Here is a 22,457-nt window from a genome sequence, read left to right on the forward strand (position 1 = left end):
TAAAATTGATTATTGATCACTTCATTTGAACAGCAGGTAACACCACAGGTGTTATTGTAGATGGTCCCAGACTAATTCAGAAGCATGGTAACTTCTGAGTGGGACTGTGCATGGAGGCTTTGCAATTAAAGTAGTGTAAAATAAATGTGGGGATCTCAGGGAGAGGTCCGGGCAGCTGGTACAAGTGGATTTGAGTTGCTACATCTCACAGCTCCCTCAGCTTGCGAAGATGCCAGGGTTTTGTTGCAGAACAGGCATATATACCTGAGGAATAGTCGTCTTGTGGATCAGCATGTTGCTTCTGCAGGCCTAGCATTTTGGCAGAATGATAATAGACATGCTGCCAAAATGTTAGGCTACCACTGTTCGGAGAGCAGCTATTCTATTAAGAGCTACTGTAATGTGGCAATAGACAAGCAATGACTTCAGGTCTTCAAATGGACAACAAACTTACTTAAAAGAGTGTTTGTAGATGGGGGCTCACCGTGTTTGTCAACAGCTCTAGCAGGGAAAAAAAGGAAGAAAAAGAGGATCTGGCAACAATCATCTTGCCCTGAAAGCAATTCCTTGAAGATAGTAAGGACAGGGAACTGACTTTGTGTCTCCAGCTCGTATTATGCCTGTTCTGTAGACAGATGCGCTTTAGGATGCTGATGGTAGCCTTCCCTCAAGGCACAGCTTACTCCCATGATGAAGTGCTGTTCTTACGGGAGTGCCTTATTGGACTGTTGCTGTAATCCCATGAGTTTTTTTGGTTGCTGGTGCTGAAATTGCGGTTGTCAAGCTAGTACGTGCAGGTAGTTACCGTGTGTCAGCTACTTTCCTTTCAGCCAGTGGCTGATGAGGCGAGCTGGGAACTGAGAGTGTAAATGGCATGTTTTTTTTTTCTCACCTGTGCAGGAATGAAATACCAGCTTTTAACAGTTGTCTCCAGATATTTTTACCTTCACTTTGTGGCATTTATGCCTAATTAACAGTTCCAGAAAAAGGTGATGACATGAACATGCAGTTTCTTTGCCTGTGCTTCAAAACTTCAAAAACAGGTGATAAAATGTCACGCTAGAGGAAGACAAGTTTAGAATAAAGGACATTCTTTTTCCCCATTGTTCTTGAGGCTAATTAAACTCTCTTGAGCTCTCATTAGTAAAAATCAATTCCTTTCAAATACATTTTCCACAAGTTTTTAACAGCATGTAGGTGTTTGAAATATACCATATGTATTGGCATGTCACACTGTGTCCTGGCTGCTGAATTGCATTAACTTTTCATAGATGTGAGTGTCATTTAATTGTGCAGAAGGCTCCTGTTGCTGGACCGTAGGTGCCAGCCCCCAGTCTTTTCATGATCAATGGAGGGAATCCAAATAAAAGGCACAGATATTAACCTTTGACTTGCTGTAAAACAAAATCAATTCCAGGTAAGGTGACCAAGTGCTTTTTCTACATTTATTGTAGAAAAGGATTATAGTGTTTGTATTTAAAATGAAACTAATTTTTGTTAGTACAGTTTCAGTACTGGGACAACTTGTTTTTTGTTGCAAAATGGTAGTTGTCATAGCAAACGCGTGTCAGGGAGGAGCCACAGCAAAGGTTTCCTGGATTAAGTACTGACGAGAAGCTCTCGCTAGCAGAGCGGGAGTTAGCTTGGCTGTCTCTTCTGTTTCTAGTCCTAACCCTCATTCATCAGACTAGCCTGCCCCAACCTGTAATACTACTTTCAAGCCCAGCTGGGAGCTGATATGCACAACTCTCCCACCAGGTCTGGCCTGTTGGCCCTGCAGTTTCAGTCAAATGGCAAACCTTGTTCTTTAGCCTGATTATTAACATTAATCTTAGCTAAGTGATAATGCTTCAACCTAAATCTAGCTTTGAGACCTGCCTGCATTAACCAGGGCAGCAAAAAGTCTGAGGTTAATGTATGCTTCAGTGCCTTCGCAAATCTTGGTCTGGCATTGTTGTGTCTGTAACCACTAGTTAGAAATGATTTCCCAAGGTGAACTATTGAGGAAGCTCACTACATTCAGCAGTTTGCACAGGGACTTGGGCAGAGCGCACAAGAGTTTTCCTTTCTTGCTCTTTAGGAGTTGGTCTGTTCTTTTTGCGCAGCAGTGGAATTGAATAGAGGACCATTTTTGCTGCTCAGACCTGTGTGAGCAGGAGAAACAGATCCCAGCATCCTGTGTGTCACACTTTGGGGTAGGTTTCTCATTTTGTTTTGTTTTTTCCCCCTGCAGCTGCCAGCAGTAAAGTTGGAAGATGTGGTTCCTAAAATGTCAGGCTGCAACTCTGTCCCCAGCTGAAACTAGTTTTGCACATGGTTAAAATCTGTATCTTTTCACAACTTCAGTTATATCTGGGAATAATTTGTGACGTGAGCTCTGTCAAATCTCGTATGTGTGTTCTTACTTAAGTGTAAAGCCACAAGCAAAGCCAACATGACCAGGTGTAAAAGTGTCTCTGTTCAGATGTTGTAGCAGTTTAATACATAATAAATTATGTAATTGACCTAAAGCAGCATGTTTTCAGTGTAGACAGTCCCCTGGAGCAGGATTACCAAGGTCTGTTGAAAAGTTTTACTGACGTCTGCTCAACAAGAATAAATGCAGCGGCTCCAGGTCAGCCAAATGTCTCTGTAGCTAGAAACTCTGCTGGTGCAATGCACTTGACTCGTAGGAAGGAGAGCAGCTAGAAATGCAGAATTGCCCTCAGAAATGTACCCCCATGTGTGCGGGACCTTGATAGGTCTGGGCAGTTTGTGTCTGTTGTTTTGAGAAATCCTTGCTTAGAGTAACTCTGTTTTTTCTCTTTCTGCCTTACTGAAAATACGATTTTATATCATCTTACAGGAGAAGTAAGAGTATGGAAAACGGAAGTTGGGGGGGATACCTCACAACTGAGGTGGTATTAACATCAAAGCATGTCTACCAGACCTCACTATGTCTTCATGCCTACTCCTTCCAAATGCTGGTCCCAGCCAGGCCAGTGGAAGTGTTAACTTTCTTCAGCTGAAGCAAATGGCATTTGTTTCTTTATTGCAGGTCACGCTTAAGTTGCTATACCAGTGTGCTGTATTCACTGTGGAGCATAAATTGCTTCAGGGTGATTTTTAAAACCCAAGCAAGTTGCCAGCCAGGGTTCCAGAGAAAGGTATTTCATACTGCCTGATCTAAAACTAGCAAATGAAACTTGATAAGCAAGTGGATTACCAACAAAAAAAGGTTTCTTGCCAGGTTTAGATTAAGCCGAGATTCATCCTCAGCCAAGCATTTCAGTACCTATAAATCTGTGAAGGATGAGGTTGTTGAATTCTAGCTTTCCCTTCTTTTCTGCTCTTGCATTAAAACTTGTGTTCCAGAGTCTGATTGAGCTTCCTTGGAAAGCTAGGCACCACAGCAGATTTTCTTCTGCCTGCTGAAAATTGTGATGAGAGATGTCACGCCAGTCTTTAGTCTGTGTGCTGTTCCCTGAGCTTGCCAAACTAACTCATGCTCTCATCTCACATTACCAGATATTCTGTGCTAATTTGCTATAAAGGATTGTGTTAAAAATCCGTATTTATGAGGGATGTTAAAAACATAAAGCAATTATATGGTTATCAATTACATAAACATCAACATGCAATGGGAATTAGAAGCTGAATAATTAATTTTCTGTTTATTTGTAATATAGAGTCTAGGCAAACAGTAAAACCTGGAGAACAAGCAGGGGGAGGAGTGCGGAGGGTACAGTGCCATAAAGTGCTTTTAGTATCTCCAGTTCAGTTCATATCTCAAAGTAGGTATTGGCTGTTAAGGGAGGTAGCAACCTCATGAGTGGGAAGCACTGGGTGCAGAAGTCCTGTTCATACCTGTGCCCTATTAGTTAAGTAGTGTTTCCACTAACATGGCTGAAGGTTTCGGCAATGGGAGTGCCTGTTCACGTGTCCTGAGCACGGAGGTGGCAGCAGCTGGAGCTGCCTGATGCTTCCTGCTATTGGCGTGGTAAATGACCTTGGGCATTTTGGGTTAACATCTGTCATATGCCTAATCTCTATTTTACAGATGAAGAATACCAAACTTCTAACTTTTGAAAGCTTTATGAAAGATTATAAAGTAATGTGAAGAAAATGAATATCATGAATCATTTCTGAATGTTACCTGTCACCTGAAGTGCACCAACCAGTCACTTTGGGGTCTGGGCATTGGTGCTGAATTACATCCTCCGAGGCTTCAAAGCAGAAGCTTTCAAGGCTTCATTTAGAATCATAGAATCATTAAGGTTGGAAAAGACCTCTAAGATCATCAAGTCCAACTGTCAACCCAACACCACCATGCCCACTAAACCATGTCCCTAAGCGGCTCATCTACACGTCTTTTAAATACTTCCAGGGATGGTGACTCAACCATGTCCCTGGGCAGCCTGTTCCAATGTTTAACCACTTGTTCAGTAAAGAAGTTTATTCTAATAGCATTATTGTACCACAGTGAATGCAGTGATTACCAACTAGTTCTTAAGTGGAAGTAATTTTGAAGATCTGGTGTTTTTGTTGAGAGATTAGGAAATGTGTTATACTGCACTAAAACCTGTGGGAATTAAAAACAAGCTTGTTCCATTTGTTCAACTGTTTATTCTTAGATCGTCATTTCCCTTTGCCTCCTACATGCTGAATAGCTAGCAAACACCAACCTTGTTTTAGTGATGGCTCTCCAAGAAAATGCTTTTAGACTTTGAGACAGGTTTTTCCATGGCAAATGGTGTTCATGATTTAGCCTCTACAGAAGAAGACTTAAGGCCGTCCTTACACAGATCAAGTTCTAGAGCTGAGAGTTTTCTTCAAGAAAGGTTTTCTGAACTAAAACTTGAACTATTGTGTCAGTTAACTTTGAAGTCCATGGTGGCTGGAGCCTTGCTGACTGGTTTGCAAGGAAGTGGTTTGGACTTGGCTTGAGGGAAAGGGATCGTTATGTGCAACTAAATGGAAGCTCTGCAAGGTATTTGGCACTAATGCTTCTAAGAACCCATAGCTGTAGGAATATTGTATGGGAAAGAGTGTCCTTATGGTAAGTGACTGATTTGCTGTCAAATTTAATTTTCTTTTTTCATACCCTAGAAGCAGAAAACAATAAGCATGTGACTTCAGGAAAGCAATGCTGTGGGGGAAGTTATATCCTTGTTTAATAACTGAACGACTGTGATCAACCAGGAGAAGGTGGATGAGAAGACCATATGTTCTGTTCAAAAGCTAACAAATTCCAGGCTGAATTTTTTTGTTGTTTTTGCTTGCTATTAAAGCCAAATTTGTCTGACCAGATTGGAACAGGTATGTTGGGGATCGGTTGGATAGAGAGGTTCTTCAGAGAAGGGCTCAGACAGCAGGGTGGCTGCAGCAGGTATGAGAGGACTGAAGCAGCTGTCACGATAAAAATGAGACATGGTGGCAGTGAGCAGAGCCTGGCTTGCAAATAGGGGGTGGAGATCATAGGTAGGGGCTTAAGCCATGCTCCTACTTCATTTTTTTAATTTATTTTTATTTTGTTTTATAAAAGGATCACTTGGCCATAGTCTTGTCCTTTGCTATTGTGTGGGAGCGAGCTCATACAATTAAGACTGAGATGGTGGTAACCTTCTGCTCTTACGCACAGATGATAGTTTTGTGATAAATCAGCTGCCAAGGTTTTACATTCCTGAGTCCAAATTCTTGCTCTTTCCATTGAGCTCACAGCACAAGTGTGATTGAATCACTGTGTGTTTGCAGAAGCCACTGCTGGTGTCTCCCTTATTTTCCAGGCTGCCTTTTCCACCACCTCTTGATACATAAATCCCAGAGAGCTGATGATTAGTTGGCAGCCATATGAGATCAGATTCTAGTCATGACTGATAATTGCAAGAAAATATCCAGAGAGTACCTTCCTGGCCAAGCAGAATGTAATTCAAGACTCCGTATGTGAAGGAGTGCTGGCTGGAGGTGCGTGAGGAAACATGCAGAAGTGGTATCGTGAGCTTGTGTATTGGAGAGAGATCACAGCATGATGCCTTTGCAAGCTATATGGCCTGTCTGAGGTGGAAACCAAGCAACATGGAAAAACACTGTGAGATGAGTTAACCTTTGAATAATGAATTTCCCAGGAAGGTAGAGGAATGCTTTTGGTCTGTGCCTTTCTTATCTGTACATCAGTAATATGGTCAGTCTTTCCAGAAAGCCTAGTGTAAATACAGAGTAGAGAAAACATACTAAACCCGTTCCTGTGCTCTTTCATTCATCATTTCACCCTCACCATATTCTCAACTTTATCTTGTTGGAAGAACTCTTCATGCAGTTTATTAAGGTTTTGTTTGTAAAGAAATTAAGTCAAATTTGTGCTTCCCCCTGTTTTTTTGTTTGTGTGTTTTTTTTTTTTTTAATTGCCTTCGTTCCTGTAAGCCATCAGGGGCTTTTCCTCACTTGTTCCTGTTGTTTGTTTGCTTTCTGGTTTCTTTCTCTCTTCAGTTTTTGTATCACGCTCTTTCTTCATGTGTTTGTTTTTGGCTTTTCTGGAGGTATCAAACAAGAGGAACTATACATTAAGCCATATTCAGACTTCAATCCACTACCTACAGTTGAAGTACTACAAATTTTTGTTGCCCTATTCAGGTAAATCTTTCCTACTCAATCATTGTTCTCATATTTTAGTGTCACTCTGGAGGGGCAGGAAGTGGTCTAGGCTTAAAACACACAAACAAATAAAAAAAACCCCAAAACCCACATGCGGGAGAAATCAAACATCTCCCTGAGAAGACTGGGTATACATTCCTTTCTGTTCCATCCAGTTCTCTGAGATGGACCACATCTCTTCTCTCCGGTACAAGTGCCAGACAGTGGCCCTCTATGAGAACATTGCCAGTTGGCAGTGTTCATAGCCAATGTGTGTTTCTTGATTATAATTTCAGCAGAGATTTAATATTAGAAGTTTAATGGTGTCTGCAAGCCACAATCAGGTGAGAAAAGGAGTCAATTTCTCTTCCGGTTGTGCTAAAGCTGTTAGAGCAGGAATTTCCTTTCTGCCTATTTTACTGCATGATTTGTACTGCTTATATTTTATGGCCTTGATTTATAGCATATGCCACGAGTTTGTCTGATGCTGCTAGCAGTTCCCTGCCTGTGGTTTGCTAGGTGGGAGCAGTCTCCTGATGCTTTTGACATGAGGTGTGTGCATTGTCTGCAGCGCGTTCCCATTGGACACCGGAACCAAGCCCTTGCAGTGGAAGGGGGGGTCTTGAAAGACGTTACTGCATTAAATGTCTGTTAGAGGAGGAAGTTTCCACAGGAACTGGGTTAATAGTCCACTTCTGGAGCATAAGCTGGGAGCGACCATTTGGCCAGCCCCCTGCCATGCACAGCACATGGCAGCAAATGCAGCATTGCAGCATTTGGTGTGCAGAGCAGGAACTGCACTAGTTAAAGTTGCCCACTCATATATTAAAGGGGAGGAGGGAGGAAGCCTTTGCAGCTGGGTTGAGGGCAGGCTGCTGCCAGCAGTTGTGTCGAAGCATTCCTCACTGCTGTAAGATCTGTGAATGGTGCTTCGGAGAAAAATCTCCCCTGGGTTTTTGATGCTTTTCAACCACAAATATTTGTCATTTGCAACAGGGTGGGTTCTCTGCAGCACTCTTCCCTAAGCTTTTCAGTTGCGGGAGCTGATTGAGGAGGGAGGGGAGGGGAAAAAAAATAATCAGACTTTTTCAGTTCCTTCCTTTCCAGGGGCTATGGGACTGCCTCTCCAAAACTGTTACATTAGTCTTATGGCAGTTGCCTCTGGAATTGCAATCGCAACATATTCTGTCTCTTCTCGTAGTTAGATGGGGCTTCTTTAGCTTTTTCCTTTTTCTCTCTATTCTTTTCCATACCCTTTTCCCTTCTACTTTTACTACACAGTGAGAGCGCCAGGGAAATGAAGAAGGTGCTGCGCACCTCTGCCCTTTTCACATTGAGGAAGGAATCTCTCTCTCGTGTTTGCTATGGCTATGTCCCAACAAGAAAGCCAATGCACAAATGGTGGATTTTTTTCCTGAAGTGTCTGTTTAGATGTGCAAGAAGGTCAACTTTTAGTAGGTTCTATGCTCTTAGGCATATTTGAAAAGATCACCCTTTTTATGTAAAGTCAGTATTTTTTTTAAAAAGGAGGTAAATAATGAAGCACCAAAGAAAACTCAATGCAAGCAAAACTTATCCCTGCTTGCAAGAACACTGACTTGAGCAGATATCACACAGACTTTATTTTCACTTCCCTCCTTGTTAGAGGCTTCAAAGAGGATCTCCATTGCTTGACAATTCAGTTTGCCCTGTGCAGCACCACTCTGTTGTGCTTTGTTCTGCGTAAGTTTCAAGGCCTCAGGTCGTGAGGATTTCCTTACCATTCCTGGGCGATTATTGTACCTGCAGTTCTCACAAGTTTTTCTGTTCTAACTTCACCTCTGCTCTAAAGCCAAGTAAAACTCTTCAAGTATTACATTTCCTACCTTGTTTCTGGGCCTCTACAAGCCTGTAGTGCAGGTCACTTATTGCGGGTACAGAATGAATCTAACCTTTACCTTTCCTTTCTGTTTTGCATGCAGAACAAACTCTCTAGTTCTTTGATTTCCCAAATAGGGGAGTGGATTTATCTCAGCTGTTGTGGGTGAAGACTGATGTTGAGATTAGAGAGCTCTGCCCTACACTGGGCTGCTTCCGCTCTTTCTGTGAACGTACAGTGAATGTGCGCCCTGCATTTAATGAACACTCCATCCAGTCTGCATTTTTTATGAAGATCTTGTGGACTAGTTGTTGCTGAGTCTTGCTAAAAAACTCTCTTGCAAGAAGATTCTACTTGTCCTGAGGTGAGATCATGTAGTGCTGAGCTTGTCTTCTGGCTTGTTACTTTTCCAATGGTTAGATCAAGCTGAATTCAGGCCCATTCTGTCATTAGGAACTTACTAAGCTACTGCTTTATGGCTTCATCTTTCAATGTTGTCCTTTCTCTTAACAATTTTGCGTGTGGTTCAGCCTGCCCTGATCTCCTTCTGTCCTCTGCGTTTTATCTGTTGCGTTTTTTTTTTCCCCCCAAGTGTTGTGTGTTTGCATAGGTGCTTCATTTCAGAGGAGTACAGGAGGGATGCAGATGTTATGACTTCATTTTTTTAATTTATTTTAGTGTTTGGGCTTTTTTGATCTCTGGAGCTCAAAACAATGATCAAATAAGGATTCTCTTTCATTTTTCTTGGCACTAGTTTCCCTCTCTATGGATGGAAGTGACTGAGGTTGGTTCTCACAGAATCAGTGACAGGTAAATCACATGAATCCATCCTCAGTCCAGCTGAATTTATTACCTATTTCTGTTTTTGCTGGATCTCAATTTCTAAACCCTTCTTCTTCCCTACATAGTTTACATTTAGTGTTTCAGGCTGAAAGTGTATCTTGTGGGCCTGGGGGGAAAAGCTTGGGGGTTTCTCCTTCCCATTTTGCTTGTCCCTTGGGCAGGATCCAGTTCCCGGTGGCCAGCATGGAGATGCCCTGAGGAGCTGGGAGGGGAGCAGGGTCCAGGCCCTTGTCCCCAGCCTGGCCCAGGGAGCAGCCAGGCCCCTCTGCGGGGGTGACTGCGCCTGGTGTTCAGCTGCTGCGGGTGAAGGGCAGCTCTGCTGCAGCCTCAGCAAGTGCTCGACAGTGTCTGTTTTCTTAGGCACTTTCAAGCTGCATGAAAATGATTTCAGGGAGCAGAAACATGTTTTACTTGCCAAGTATTGCATGAAATGTCCAAAAACCAGATCGGGTTAGGAGGAGACCTTCCTTGGGAGGGTAGAAGGAGAAGAGGAAGATAACAGTTGTGTATTTTTTTCCTGCTTTGAAACAGCACCTCTCAGAGCTTACCACATACTTAAATCTGCCTGCTTACTGACTTGTTTGTATCCATTTCAAACCTGGATATAATTAATGTAATTTTATAAACATGAGTGTATAGAAAAAGGGAACATTCATTCCTTGCAAGGATGAAACTCCTGTTTGTTGCAATTTAAAAGCATTTACTATTACGAATTATGATGCCACCTCTGCTCTGCCCAAGCATGCTTTAAATGAAGCACGGGTTTGGTTCGTTGAGGGAGAGCTGTCACCGCAGCAGGAGTCCTTAGTGTTAACATAGTGCTCGTTCCTACAGGACAGAGTGAACTTCCCACTCTACAGACTCACCATCAGTTCATACAACCTATCACTGCATCTTTTGCCACGTTGCATATAAATACACATTTTTAAAGTGCTTCATGTAGGCTTCCAGAGCTCAGGTCATTAAGTCTGTGCTCTGTTAGGTGCATCCTACCTTCAGTTTTTCCTTGCAAACAAGTGAAAGCCGAATTAATTACAACAGCTTGCTCAGAAGAGACATGTTCAGAGAAGTCCAGAAGGCAAAGTGGGAGTCCTAAGAGCTCGCATAGAGAAACTGCTTTGCTCTCCGCAAACACTTAGTGATGTGGTGGTAGTTCTTCTGGTTTTAGGTACCTTTCCAGAGGAATTGCACTGAGGGCGGTGGGGCACAGACTAAGGTAAGTTGTAATTTGAGTCCTGTGAAAAATGCCAAGTAAACTGCAAATCAGGTGTTGAAACTTGAAATACAGGACTGTATTTCAGTCAGGACCTTGTGTTTTCATCTGAGATGAAGCCTTGAATATTGTGGAAAATTCTAACACGGTGGTGCTGCAGCATTCCTCATAAAAGTGGGCACTTAACTTGCTGAATTCCTATTTCTAATGTTTGCAGTAGCTTTTTTCTTCCCTTTCTTCCTCTCTTCACACTGTCACAGGCTTCTCAGGAAAATCATTTACCCTAATCCTGTGTTTGACTCATGAGACCCAGTGAGCTAATAGCTTGAGAATAAATTGCTGTAGCAATTGCATTCATAAATATCATGAACAGCTTCCTTAAAGTGGTGTTTGATTACTTGAGACAAAGCTTTCCAAACATTAAAACAGCTTAAAAATAATTACTTGGCTAAAGCAATAAAGTTCTATGGATATGTTTCATTTTTCATAACCCTCTATTTTTTCCCTTTTCAGAAAATGGACAAGAAGCCTGTATTAAAAAGTAATTAAAACTGCAAGCCAAGCAAGACACAGAAAATTCAAAATTCAGTGCTAATGCAGTTTTTTCATTTTGCAGATGATTGTTGCCCACTCATACGCACACAAGTATGCACATCATTAGCATTGACAAAGAGCTTGACTGTTAACTTTGAAATTCTTGGTTTCCAGGAGTTTTATCACACAATCTCATTATGTAAATGTGGTGAGTTTTTTTTTTAACTTGAGCAGTTGCCATGAGACTAAGTGTCTGTCTAGAACACTGCATGGGATGCATCCTGCAAAAGCTAGGCAGAACTATCTGTTCTGTTGAAAGAGAGTCATGTTGCTTTGATTTATAATTAAACTTTAAGACTCTAAAGCATCTTGACAATATAAAACAAACAAATCTGACTGACTGACAGTGATGTTTGCCAGATGAGACAAAATGTCCCGCATTGCATTGTATGCATCGCACTGAGGCTTGGTGTATTACTGCTGTGTAATTGATGGCTTTCCTAAAGAAAAGGTGTGTGTTGGGTGAGGCCATGCTCCTGTTGAAAATGTGTAGAAAGGAATATGCTTTGAAACAAGCACTTCTGGTTATCTGGTAAAAAAAAAAAAAAATTAGTATTGGATCCCTAATTTTGTCTAGCGCAACACCAGATGTGTTTGTTGGGAAGGGGGGGTAATATTTGACAAAACCTTATTCCTGTTGCTTCTGGAGGCCTGATGTATTTGTTGTTGATTAAATGTCTGATCCAACATGAGGGGAAGGAGAAGATCCCATGGAGCACCCCACTGCCTGAAGCTCTCCTGGCTGGAGGGCAGCTCTGGGAGTTCCCATGTCAGGTAGTTCACGTACCAAAAAAGTAGAAGAGAAGCCTCGTTAAAGTCTACTTTGTGGGTGGTAGTGGTGTACAGGCAGGAGCTGGTGGGGACAGGTGATGGGCATGGGAGGATTTATTTGCACTGGGAGAACAGTGTACTTCTGTGAAGCTGCAATGTATGTACATGGTGCAAAAATTACTTTTTGTGAACGCTGTCAAATGCTTTTGTAAATAACGTACACAAACTTGTCCCGTCCTTCTGTGAAAATAAATTCCTTCTAGCTTTTCATGATGGGAAAGGGGATTGAATAGGCAGATGGTTCAAGATCATACTTCAAGGCACATTAGTTAACGTGTCTTTAACCTTAAAAGGTTGTTAGTGTTAGTCTGTGAGTTCTGACTTTGAAGCTTGCAATGGGTGACGTGTTATTTTACCAATCTTGTCCTTTTTAAAACAAAACAACACACCCTTAGGTGGGATTGCTGCTCAGGATGGGAGGTGAGGTTCACCTGTTAAAGAATTTTATGTTTGGCAAAGAACTTTCCTCTGCAGGTCTATGTTATGCCAAGAACATGGAAAATTGGGCTTCTTAGCACTACTAGATTTGTAGTTTGATTGTCACAGAATATTTAGTAGGTGATATATGTAGCTAGAGGTTAATGTTGATTTTTTAAATATGGAAATCTGTTCACCTTCATGTGGCTTTAGGCTTAGAGTGAAATGCAGTAACTTGATGATTACTCAATATAATCTCTGCAGTGTCTTTACGGCACAGTCTGGTTTGAACGCTACTTTGCTAGTCCCAATCCTACAGTGGATCCTTCCACTAATGCTTCACCTTCCTTCATCCTCATACCAACAAAGTAAATGAGTTGCATTTTGTTGTCCTGGCCTTTGCAGCCAGATACTGATGAAGATAATGCTTCCTTCTGAAGAAGTGAACTATCACAGGCATCTCACCAACTGGCATCTCACTGTCAGGAGAGACTTGCTAGCTACAGCGTGAGTGTTCAGTGGTAACGCCTCCCATCTTCTGCAACGAGCACGACCTTGCATTCCAGGGATCAGCAGATCGAGAGCATCTCTGTTAGTCATGGTTTTGTTTTCCATGATCTGGTTCATGCATATGCAACTTACCACTGTGGGTTTTAACATTGAAAACTTTTTTTTTTCCTCCTGGTCCAATACAGAAATTGCTTTGAAAGCTGAACTAATGTTTGGAATACTTCCCATATTTTGCCCGAGAGCTGCGGATATGCCTGTTTCATCACATTTTTATGACTTGAAAATGGGCTGCTTCAGACACTTTCCTGTATAAAAATTGAGCTAGATCTTTCTCAAGATGAACTTTAAAATTAGAAACTTCACACTTGAATGTCAGAGTTGTGTATAATTTGCTATGATGACAACCACATGGCCTTTGTCACGGAAGGGTGGAATGTCTTGAGCTGTTACTGAGTAAGTTTGTGCCTGTTTCAACAGCTGCTGAGCTCTTGTAGTACAGATAAAGAAGTCAGCTCTGGGTTGTATTGTGGCTGAGCTTTTCTGGTGTGTTACAGTCACTCTGCAGGGAATTATCAGCCTTTCATATATTTGTGCCATGCTAGGGTTATGCTAGTTATATTTGTAGTTTCTGTTTTGCTATCAGTGGTATAATGTAAATGCTGAGTTTGGTTTGTGTTTAAAATCATTAGAGCAAAGGGAAGATCATTCTTCTCTGGGCTATGTATAGAAAGCTCTGGAATAATATGTTTGATTTCCTATCAGAATAACTTGCCATTGCCTCTGTCACTCCAGAGGATAATCTTTTCCTTTCTGGTTCTCATTGCTATAATTAGATGCATTCAGAGCATTCTGTTTCTGTCTATTAACATGTAATCATGTGATTGGTTCTTGCATGCCAAGTAGATACTTTTTCCAAAGGAAATACGTATTTTACAGGAGTTTTCAGACCAGCTATGTTAACCGAGCGCTTATGAGAGGCGCTGTGACATGCAGCTTGAACGCTAGTCTTTCAAACTTCTGTCCTCTGCACTTCCCCCTTGTGTACCTCCGTAGCTTTCTGCTACTTTAATTGTTGGTTCCCCTACTACGATGCTTAGTCAAGATGTTTAAAGCACTGGCTGTTTAACTTGCCAAGAGAAGATGTTTCTGTATCCTGTGGACTTTTTAATTGATCAGGATTTAGTAGGAGGCTGACTTGCCTTTCTGAATGGATTGCTTGTGTCAAGGAAAGCTGCTGACCAAGGATATTTTTAGACATTGTTAATGATCCAGAGAATGTACTGTTAAATATTTTCTTTTCAGTCTTTTTTTCTTTTTTTTGGCATCCAGTCAGGTTAACATTCAGCTTGTTGTGACTGCATCCTTTGGCATTATGAATTCTTTGCATACTTTGGGATAACTGTCCATGCAAACCCCTGATTATTTCTGTACCCTCTGTTTCTTTTGTTCCATCCTTAGGGAATGATATTGCCTATGAACTATAGTAGAATTTCTAAAAGTAACCAGTAGCTGTAAAAATAAACAAACCTAAAACATCCATATAAACAAACCCCCTGTTTTTCAGCCCCAAATAGTTAAATTGTATGCCCACGGATAAGGCATGGATGATCAATACTGTCTTCCTTTAGACTGCCTTGTGCCAGAGTATAGGATAGGTCTGAGACTGTGATTCCAGAATCATTAATTCTGGAGATGTGTGCTGTTGTATCAGCCAGCGGTACAGATTTGACCAATATTTTTGTTCTTAGCCATGACACTGGGTTTAGGTCAGCTGAAGGAGGACAGGTGACACCTATCTAGCACAAAGTCTTCAGACACAGTCACCTACTGGTTTTTAATAAATTTCTTGTCCCAAACTAGCACTTTGCTACTGATTTCAGATTACAGTCTGTGGCCCCAGGGCTTTTGCTGGGGATGCAATGGCTTGACAGAATGCGCCTAATCTAGGAAGGGTATTGAAGCCCCACAGGTGAGCAGATATTCACTGCATGCTTCATTTACTACTGTCCTGAGCTGAAATAGAGCTTCTCACCTAAAAGCAGGAGCTCTCTGAATCTTCAGAGATGTAAAAAAGGATGTTTTAATGTCATTTCTTTATCCCAAATTCTCCAGTCCCTTATAGCTTCAGAATTTATTGTGGTTTTTGATACAGGCCAATTGCTCTCATTTACTTTGCATCCCAGCTGCTTCTGCTAGCGTAGTCCAATTCCTGCGTTGACAGACTTGGGAACAGGGTATCGGTGATAAGTCTTGTGATCTTAATCTGCTGTTGTATTGATATTATAATAATTCTAATGATTCCTCTAGAATAGAGCCTTTTCCTAGGGAATGAGCATTCACTAAGAGTATTCATGGAGCTTAGCTTTATGAATGCATCCTCCAAAGAAGGAAGAGAGCCTGCTGGAGGGAGTTTACACATTTGACAGTGCAACTCAGAGTGCTTACTTGCTGAATATGTGGAGGTATTCCTTGCTGTTGAACTGCTTGATACTAATAAGAGGATCTGCATTGTTGACAACTGATTTTGCAAGTCAAAGAAGGTGTCATTTTTATTTTTAAAAATACTTTTCTGCTATTGTAGCTAGAGTATAAATACAGAGTATGCCAGGAAGTCTACTCTAATTGTCACCAGAGATCATAAAGGCAAAGATCAAAGAAAGACTCCTTGCCACATGGGCCATCCTAATCAAAGAATTGAGAGATTGAATGCAGTTCCTTGATCATCTGTGATCCTACTACATGACTTACAGCAAGTTTCTGTCTCTAATATTTTTTCCCTGATTTTTAAAATAGCGATAGTGCTTCCTCATCTCCCAAGGATGTAGTTTTAGATTATATTATATTATTTATATAACAAATATATTATATTTGTTGATTGCTTACTTAGGACTCTATCTTAGGTAATGAGTCACAAAAGTTGAAAAAAAAAAAAAAAGGAATTTTTAACATTATGCTAAGACACTGAAGAGAGTGTGTCCTGGGATTGACTCACGCTTGCTTGGTGTTTTTTCTCTATTTGTTGAAGGAAGGATACTCTAGATACACCAAATTTAATAGTGTCTCTTAGTCCTTGTGCCGCCATGCTTGTTCAGTATTTATCCAGTGATGGAAGTCAGCAAAAGAAAGGATAGCCTTTGCCCTGTCCACCAGATAGATACAAGCAAAGCACAGACCTGCCAACCCACCAATGCCTTTTCTAAGAAAAGTTTGAAAAGAGGCAACGTGACGTGTGCATTCATGGCTCTTAAATGGGTAGGTGGGGAAGCATGCAAGTACCATGACACAAACTGCAACCTGTACTAATGCTCAGTTGTGTGCAGCTGTGGGAAGCCGTTGTGCTGCTGCAGGAAGATAAGCACTTCTGGTTTATACCACTGCAAAATTCAGCCATTACCACTACAGCATTCTGGTGTTTGATCTCTCTTTAGGAGGAGAGCTTCACTATCAAAGTTGATAGATTTTATGTAATACCTGTCTTCAGCAGACTTTCACTTGATTTTTGGAAGACTATGGCCGTGCCGTGGTGGTGTTTTACATGTATGTAACACCTGCATGTTCTGAAGAAGTGGGGCTGAGTTTTAGAATTTAAGATAGCTATTTTCACTACTCTCCAAATTGTCAGAGAAGAATGATAGGTATAGAATGATAAACACACGCTGTAATCATCTGATCATGGGCACTTAACAGATGCATTATTTGATGTACGGTGTTTTCAGAAGGCTGCATAAATAATTTTTAATTGTCAAACTGACATGTTAGTAGAAAACAGTTTTGTTCTTTGCAATCCTGAGATTTTCTTATATTGAATATCTCTTAATGCTTGTTACCATCATGGCTTGCTTATTTTTGACAGCATACGTATAAAAATAAGTTCCTCTCTCTTCTTAAGGGCTCTTACAAGTTTTAAGGGAGGACGGGAATCATTTACGTAATTTTAAGCTTGACAGAGTAGCTATAATTTCAGGTAATTAAAAAAGAAAAAGAAAAAAACCACAACAAAAAACCAAAACTCTTTTGTAAGTAGTCAGTCAATTGTATGCTGAGTGAGGCAAAGTCTCCAAGTCATGGTGTTTGGGTAATGTTGTTGGCACCTTAATGTGGTATCCAGAACTTGCAGTAGGTTACCTGTTTGCTGAAAGATTATATCTCTGTCTGCTTTTAGCAGGGTGTTTCGTATTATCGACACAAGCTGCAAAGCATGAAATTACTATCTAAACAGAGCAAGACTTCTAGGAAATGGGAAAAATACGTTGGGTTTTTTTTTAAGTGAATGGGGTAATACCTTGCATTGAGATATGAATGGGTTTGTGCCAGTGCTCTTAAACACGGCATTCAGATGAATTTTAGTGGACTAACCATCTGAGCATTAGTGTCTTGTCTTTTAGTATCCAGCAGGGCAGAAACATAATGTCACAAGTTCACTTGAAAACACTGTTCAGGAAGAAGTTAGTAATCCGTTTCTCCTTTGGATGTACCCTTGGACAGGTTAAGAGTTAATTCATGCAGTTCCCCGGGGCACCTACTACACCATGTTTTGGAGTAGGGTGATCTTAATTGGATCCTGCTGTATGTTTTGCGGTTTTATTCAAATTGTGCTTCTCTTAGTAGATTATTTCACTAAGAACATGAAGCTTGTGTATGTGGAGTTTCCTAAAAGAAATCAAAACTTCATTACCCAAAATCCTAGCAGAACTGCTGTCTGACCTCTGCACAGGTGAAATGGGCATCTTTGTGTGGAAAATGCTTGTATCACTCAGCAATTTGAAGTGCAACAAAAAAATGTAGTTCCCCTTCTGATCAATACAGTCTGATTCTAGCCTTTTTATCTTTGTTTTTTTGCATGACTCTTTTATCCCTTGTTAATCCTCTTGAGCAGCGAGAAGACAGTTTAATACAGAAGACCCATTTCACTTCTGAATTCCTGGAAGCTAACACTTTAGAGTTGTATGAAAAAAATAATGTGGGGACAAGAGGATATTTGCAAAATAAGCATTTACATTCTGATCTCAAAATACTCACTTTGACCTCTAAATCTCTCTATCAAATGTCTTTTATCTAGCAAAATATGAGAACATACACCCACTTACCTGTTTTCATATTTATACTTTTTCATTTGAAGTCAGTCCAGCAGTTGGTAGATGTAAGTGTCAGAATATCAGAACATAATTAAGTCACTCTTTTGCTTCTACTGTGCAAGTAAATAATAATGAAGGGAAGTTTATCAGTTGTCTCTTATTGTTTGCATTTTTTTTTTTTTTTGCTCATACGGGTAAGAAATGTATCAATTTGTGTCTCTTGAGAGGATGAAGGGTTTATGTAGCCTTTTCCTAGTCTTGGCATATACTTCTGATGAGCCTAGGTATGTTATCCTCTGCTTCCAATGAAGTCTTTCTGATTTCATGTTTGTTTTTTTGGTTTTTTTTAATTAAGCTTGGTGTGTATTAGAAAGGCAGATTTTAGTTCTTTGAAAGACTGCCTTTATTAATCAAATCCACTAGTCATCAGGAAGAGAAAAATACCTGCTAGCTAAAACAATGCAATTAGTTAAGAGTGTTTTCACAGTGTTGTTCTTCAAGAGCTAAATTTATGCTCATTCAAGGCAGCTCTTCTTGGAAGTCAATGATATAGAAAGAGGATTTTTAGCTGTAAATCAGTGATGAGGGCGAAAACATGAAGTAAACGTGAGGTGTAGCACAGGGAAGGCACTGAGGTGTTTTCATTCAGTAAAACGGCTTTTGTTTTATTGTAGGGGCGGGGGAGGATTTTCGCTGTTATTAATTAACAGCAGAAGAAGCATCTGGTGTTCTACAGAGGGTTTTTACTTAGAAAGTAATTTCTTTGTTAGCATCTTCATAATGATCATGTTCATACGGTTTGTGTACATGTCAGCCTCTGTTCCCTTGAAGTTACAACATACAAGTCCCTTGGAGTTTGGGGGATGACGCAAATGCTGTGGAGGTACTAGGGATAAGAGACTCATTGCTTCTTGATTTTGTGACTATCTGAAGCCTGTATGGATATGAAGATGCTCCTGTCCCCCTTCAGCTCGACAAAGAACAGCTCTTGTTTGTTAATTGTTTCTAATCTGTATGTGAGAAGACATTGTTTTGTTTTGGCATCTCCAAAAGTTGTTTGAGTCTGAAAGGATACTTCTAAACAATTAAAATTAAAAGCCATTTTCTGTTCTGAAGACAATTCTGAATTTTATATGTTTCTGTACATACTGAAAAGAATTAATATAAAAACCACATCATATAAAACATTATGTGGGATATACAGTTAGTTGATGTGAATTCTGTATTCAGTGCTGCTCATTAAGCTGCTTCTGTTCAATTTCTTTGAATATCTAAGTGAAACAGTCCTCAAGTTAACCAAATTTAAAAGATATCAATAATTCTTTCATGGATAAATGTGGTGGAAATACAGTATCTACCACTTTAAATCATCAGTTCAAAGAACAGACCAGTCAAGCTGATAAATCCAGCAAATGGGGCCAGGACGTTGTGTGAGGTGAAAACACCATTACCTTAAAGAATATGATTTTCTAAATAGAAAAAGGCAAGTGAGAAGAATAGAGGCTAGAACAATTATTAAAATGTATAGTAGTCAATGAGCAATAAAGCAGTTATCTATTATTGCATTTCCTGGTGCATCACCTGGTCCATATGGTGGACACACTTTCAAATGAATATGATTTACCACAGAGCTTCAATACATAGTTCTGTAATAATAAGATAAGCAAAAATTGGAGCAATTGGGTAATCAACTCCGAAGAGAAGATCTGATGCTGGTGGTGACAGCAGTTTTTCACTTACCTGATTGGGTGCTGGTGGATGCCATCCTAAGCTCCTCTGGGTCATGTGGTCTTAGAATTGCCCTTTTGCTTGAAAAATAGTATATTATTAAAAGCTTTGTACCAAGAGAAATTTTGGGGTTTGCATAAATTAGATTGTTTCATGTCTGTAGAGGTGTGGGGGGAGGGAAGGAGGAGAAACCATGCAAAAAAAAAATTAATTTATTTAAAATTTCACTAATGCCAGATCTTGAGTAATTTTCTTTGTAAGTAGATCTGCAGCGCATGTCATTACCCACTGATTTTCATTTCCTTTTAACCCAGTTGGAAGAAACATACACTAGCAGTCCCTGTGTTTTGAGGGGAAATGTACTAAGGGGAAGGATCTTGATGTTATGCCTCTTGCAGTCGCTCCTCTCATGGGCCAGGTGAATTTTATGTAGAGTGTAGAGAAGAACTGGTTGAATCTTTTCCTTATTTTTCCAAAATTAAGTATTGATCATCTTAAGATACAAACAAGTATTGGGCATTGCAGAATGGAGCCCAGAGGTGAAGGAAAATGGAGCTGTGCAAGCTTGTGTGTGCAAAGACATGCCCAATAATGCATTGCTACTGGCATGGTAAGTTAAACTCAGCCATACATATATATATATGTATATACATACCTCAATTTAAATATTCAGTTGACAGCTCTTGGATCACTTGATCTCAGCAAGAGGGAAAGAGACTGCTTCCCTTCCATTATCTAGATTGATTTCTGCCAAAGGATCAGTGTGACAGTGTTTTTTGTGAGAACTTGTGAACCAGTCTTGAGATTTTTTTGTTGTTGTTGTTTAAAAAAAAAAAGGGGAAAAAAGAAAGGAATGCCTAAGTAGTTTAAATTGCTTTGTAGATGTTACCAAGATGAATTCTCCAAGACTAGTTGCCCTAAGGGAATCAACATTAGGATTGTCAAAACGTTAAGGACCTGATCTCAATATAGCCTACTCCATTTTAAATGGGTAGTAAGTAATCTGGTATTGTCATAATTAATCCGGTGTAAACGAGATTAAAATCAATATCAGATTAGTGGCTAATTGGAGGCCTCTGATTGGTGTGTGTATGTCTTCAGGGGCTGGGGAGAAATTCCCATGGCCAGTTCTGCTGTGCAAAATCTTTTCTTTGTTCTTTCCCACGTTTCCTACCATGCTTTTCCTCCATGCCTGAACTTGCAAGCTCTCATAATCTAGGGTACTATATAGTATAACTGAAGAGCTTTCCTTGGGGGACAGTATTTCAAAATTGTCTGCTAATCTCTGCTAGGAAAGATAAACCTGAAACCAGAGCAGATGGTGAAAATTTATATTTATTAAGAAGTAGATGTTACAAAACTCAAATCTTCCTGCCTAATATTGGTGCAATTGGCTTATATTCTTACTGTTCTTTGTCAAGTCCCAATTCTGTCTGATTTTCTCACAGGCTTGCTCTGTTGTTCTGTGTTCCTTGCATTCAGGTTGCAGTACAGCTGGTCGAGAGATGAGGGGGAATTGCATTTGTTTTTCTTTGAACCAACTGTATTAATTAAAATGCCTCCCACTGGGCTTGCAGTTTGCTGTAAGTAGCACATATCATTAGCTTTTAAAAACCAACAGAGTCATAAACTTAATTTTATTTTAGCTTAAATGCTGTATGATTTAAGAGGCATAGTATAACCTTGAGGCAGAACAGCAAACCTGGACGCACAACTCTGGGTGTCCCACAGAAGAATGTATTTTTTTCGTTGATGGAAAAGAGTCTGTATTAACTAGAAGGAGGAGAAAGTTACTTTTAATCAGCAAAGCAGGTTAATTGTTTGACCAGAGCAATCAAACATGAAAATTAATACAGTCCTGACAGATATTTTCTTTTTTATATACATGCATATATTACTGGAGAATAGGGTGCCTGGCATATTTTCTTCCTGCCAAAATGCTTTCAGTAATGAACAGCAGGACAAGTTGTGGCTTGAAAAGTGTAGGTCTGTATCTTCTGTTTCCTGCTTTTCAGACGAGGTCGGAATATTCTTCTAGACAGGTGAAAGCATTTGCTTGCGTCTTTTTAGGACATTTTAATGATCAGGAGTTTGTCAGAGTTACACTTAGAGCGTGAGAAACTTTGGATCCAGTAGGAAGAAACAAATTGATTTCACTGTGAAGCGGGAAGGGGTGAGAGGAGAATTCCAAGGTACCTAGTTTGCTATAAGATATCAAGAACAATAGTAAGGAGCATATACTGTGTGTTTTAGGAGAAAGTGTTATTAGTTACAGGAGAAAGTCAGAGCCTTGGACTATTTCTATACAATTTGGTCTGGGTTAAGGTTTATTGAAGTGACCCCTTGAACTGTTAAAAATGCACGGTATACAATGGATGAATGAATAGGAGCTTTCCTCTGCTGAAAAAGAAGGAATTTGCATATAGTATTTAAAATGTTTATCACATACCAGAAGCCCTAGCACTGAATGTATTGCCATGGCAAATGCTTGTGTTTTGTGGCATGCATGCACCGAGTATAAGTAAATAGAACAGATGAAGTTGGGCTTCAGATTAAGGGAAATTTCCCTTATTTAAGAAAGTATTGGCCTTAGGTGATGTAATGCAGTATTTTTTTTTTACTTAGCCCATTATTAAAAATGCAGTGCAGTATAAAGGATTGTTAAATAAGGATGTGCAGTTCATTAAATGAAATGTTTTATATCCAGTTATCAGTGAAACAGCAACAACTAGTAAGCAAATGAATAATTGTATTTAGAGTTTCAGCAAAGAAACTATGC

At 40.1% G+C, this 22,457-nt stretch overlaps 1 protein-coding gene across 4 annotated transcripts in view; it reads left to right on the forward strand.

Moving 5' to 3' along the window:
• The window catches only part of LDLRAD3 (low density lipoprotein receptor class A domain containing 3), a 115,133-nt gene that overhangs the window by 66,425 nt on the left and 26,251 nt on the right, over positions 1-22,457 (forward strand). The window lies entirely within an intron of this gene.

The sequence above is a fragment of the Aptenodytes patagonicus genome, chromosome 7 (assembly GCF_965638725.1).
Source record: "Aptenodytes patagonicus chromosome 7, bAptPat1.pri.cur, whole genome shotgun sequence".
Classification (NCBI taxonomy): Eukaryota; Metazoa; Chordata; class Aves; order Sphenisciformes; family Spheniscidae; genus Aptenodytes; species Aptenodytes patagonicus.